Raw genomic sequence first — 4,012 nt, 5'->3', positions numbered from 1 at the left:
ACTTTCCACATTCTCCTCCAACATCATAACTCTTCTTTGTAGGTATATGAATATTATCTTATCACAGAAAACATTGTACTTCAAGCTAGATCTTTAAATATTCTTTTTGATGATGAATATTATGCTATTCCTCTTCAATCTGTCATTTTTTGGAATTGTAAACCATATGATTGTTGGATTTAAAACTGCCAATACCAGTCCATTTCAGCTCACTAATGCCTAGGATATTTAACTTTATGCATTCCAGTTCACTTTGGTGGCTTCCATTTTTCCTAGAGTCTTACTTTGTATATTCTATGTTCTATAATATCTCATTTTGAGTAGTGCTCCACCAGTAAACCAAAATCCAAAAAAGCTTTCCTCCATCTATGTCATTAAGGTAAACTCTACGTTGTGGTGACAGCTCTTTTTTAGTTGTATTTTGAGTACCTTCCAGCCTGAGGGAACTCATCATCCGACACTATATTAGATAATGATGCACTGCTATTTATAAGATGTTCAGTGTCTAATCTCTCATATGTTGTTGTTGTTGTTAGGTGCCATTGGGTCAGTACCAACCCATAGCGACCTTATACACAGCAGAAGGAAACACTGCCCGATCCTGGACCAACCTCACTACTGTTGCCATGCTTGAGTCCATCGATATATCCATCTTGTTGGGGGTCTTCCTCCTTTTCTCTGACCCTCCACCTTACCAAACATGATATCCTTCTCCAGTGACTGGTCCCTCCTGATAATATGTCCGAAGTATGAGAGCCGAAGTTTGGCTGTCTTGGCCTCCAAAGAGCACTCTGACTTCACTTCTTCCAAAAAGGATCTATTGGTTCTTTTGGCAGCCCATGGCACTTTCAATATTCTCCTCCAACACCATAACTCAAATACATCAATTCTTCTACAGTCTTCCTTATTCAAGGTCCAGCTTTCACATGCATATGAGGTTATTGAAAATACCATGGCTTGGGCATTTTAATCCTCAAGCTGACATCTTTGCTCATCAAAACTTTAAAAAGGTCTTGTGCAGCAGATTTGCCTAATGCAATACATTGTTTGATTTCTTGACTGCTGCTTTCATGGGTGTAGATAGTTGATCCAAGCCTATTCCTTCTTCCTACTCTTAGTCTGAAAGCTCCACTGAAACCTGTCCACCATAAACCCTCCTGACATTTGACATACCAGTGACAGGGCTTTTAGCATCACTGCACCATGCAGGCCACCACAGCAAGATAAACTGATAGAAGAGTGGTGGTCTCTCAGAATAGGCCATTAAATATTTGTTAAGAAGTATGCGCCAAACTTAGTTAGATGTTCTCCAGTTCTCTCAGCCCCCATATAGCTCATGTGTTAGAAGCTATGCACTAGACCAGAAGAAAAGTGATGGGTTGAGAAAATTCTTTACAATGCATGAAAGTGTTCAATGCTATCCACATAAGGAACGAGTGTTCTAGATTTAATGTTTGGGTTTGTTGTTTTTTTGCAACGTTTCCATATACGCCCAAATGTCTTCCTATAAGTAACTCATGTTGTTCAGTGCAAAAACTTAAGACTGTATTACTTTCCTATTTGAGAGGAGAAAAACATTAATTTTATATGGATGCTTAGAGCAAAATGAATAAAAAGAAATCAGTGATGTGTGTTCACTTCTTTGTCCTATACAAAACCCATTGCCATGGAGTCAGTTTCAATTCATAACAACCCTATTGGACAGAGTAGAACTGCCCCATAGGAGTCTCAGGCCTGCAATCTCTACAGACACAGAAGGCTACACCTCTCCTGCAGAGCACTTGGGGAGTTCGAGCTGGTCATCTTTCAGTTGGCAGCTGAGCACTTAACCACTGCGCCACTAGAGCTCTTTTGTTACTTGAAAAACTCCTTTTATTTTTTTTTTAAATCTTATGCACCTTCATACTAATGACAAATAATTATGAACAGAGAAAGGAGAAAAAATGGGAACTTTTAAGTAATTTCTTATTCTCTGAAAATAATTTAACTTCCTCAACTCTATATCTTAGAAGCCAAATTTTGCATCTGGTACTGTATGTTAAATGATTCAATGGAATGTTATAGGGGTTGGCAACCACAAATCCAGGCTGTGTTTTTTTTTTTTTTTTTTCCCCACAATCCTAATTTTGTAAATAAAGTTTTCATGGAGCGGAGGCATGAAGGAATTGTTAATATCTGCTTTTGCATTACACTGTCACAGTTAAGCAGTTATGACAAAGACTGTCTGGCCCACAAAGCCCAAAATGCTTCCTATCTATACTTCTTCAGAAAAAAATTAAATTGTCAAACTCTGGCCTATAAAGATGAAACCAATAACAACCTGTGGTAGCAAACCAGGTATATTTGTGCTTCTTATGACTCAACGGCGCTTAACAATAATAACAAGAACATTCTATGGCTGGAGCCCGGGTGTGGTGTTGTATGATAAACACTGGAGTGCTAACCACAAGCTACTCCTTGTAAACCCTACACAGGTTCGCTATGTGCTGGAACTGACTCAACAACACTTAACAACAATCCTATGATTAGTAAGAGATGTAACCACGTTTTTATGCTTTGCCTTTTAAATCACTGCTAACACATGCTTAAATAAATGCCCACTAAAAACATACTCTGGTAGCATAGTGGTTACGAATCAGGCTGCTAACCTCAAGGTCAGCAGTTTGAAACTACCAGCTGTTCTGTGGGAGAAAGATGAGGCTTTCTGCTCCCGTAAAGATTCACAGCCTCAGAAACCCTGTACAGGGTCACTATGAGTTGGAACTGACTCCCCGGCACACAACAACAAAAACATACCAAACAGAGTTACTAGTCCCATCAGATCATTAATGATCCATGGCATCGGGTCGTTATGAGGCAGAACTGAGTGGATGGCAGTGGACTTTTTATGGAAGAATTGACCTGACTCTCAAATGATGACTGTCAGTATTAAACTAACTTTTAAGAATCTTTGTTTTATGCCATGATTTATCACTATTTCTAATTTTAACTACTTTACATGTTAAAGTCTAAATAATAATAATAAAAGAAGACATCAGAATTCCTTTTCAGTTAGAAATTTAATTTTTCTTTGCTCTGTACATTTTAATAGGAATTACCAATAGAAAAACTTTTAGAAAGAGAATTGTTATGAAACTTACATGCCAGGAAATTTTGTCAAAGAGCTTTCTTTAAAAGACTTCCTGTTTAATTTTGGGAGGAAGGAAAAGGGGTGAATAATTTTAAATATTCTTTTCTTTACAACAAACCAAGCTTAATTAAAGAGACAAAATATTGATTTGCAGAAGCAAGCAGAGATGAATGCCTAATATAATCATTTTCTTAGCTTTGAGTTAACATACCAGCTGGCTTAAACTGTGGGTGATTTACACAATTAAAACTGAACAAAAGACTTCAGACTCTTACTTATTTGGCTTCTTATTCCTTTTGATGTTGCCCAAATCACAACCCTGCCATTTTCCTTGAATAATAAATCAAGTAGAAATTCCTGCTGATTTAATGAATGCTGTTATGTTTTCAGATATGGCCATTGCTATATGCTGTATCTTCTGCAGAAATGTGCAAACTACTATAGCAAGTCACTAAAAGTACTAATATATTGGAGTCCTGCTGTGGCACTGTAGGATAAGCACTAGACTGGTAACCTCAGGGTCAGCAGTTGAAACATACCATCCTCTCCCTTAAATACTATATAGTTTCATTTTCAGTCAGAACTGACTCGATGGTACTTAACAATTATATGATAATAAAGAAAATTCAATAGCTAAAAATTATATATTTCCATTATAGCCATCTTGACCGAATTGATAAATATCCAATCAAGACTATACTGTCAAACAGCTGGCTTGTATTTTTTTTTTTTCCCTAAAACATTTCAGGATAATTGGACAAAAATGAGTATCCACCAGCATGATTCAGCAATGTTGTTGCTGTTGTTAAGTGCCATCAAGAGAATTCTTAACTCACAGCAACCCTGTATAGGGTTTCCAAGGAGTAGCTGATGAGTCAGAAC

The sequence above is a fragment of the Chrysochloris asiatica genome, unplaced genomic scaffold, assembly GCF_000296735.1.
Source record: "Chrysochloris asiatica unplaced genomic scaffold, ChrAsi1.0 scaffold00020, whole genome shotgun sequence".
NCBI lineage: Eukaryota > Metazoa > Chordata > Mammalia > Afrosoricida > Chrysochloridae > Chrysochloris > Chrysochloris asiatica.
Note: the sequence above shows the minus strand (reverse complement) of the source record.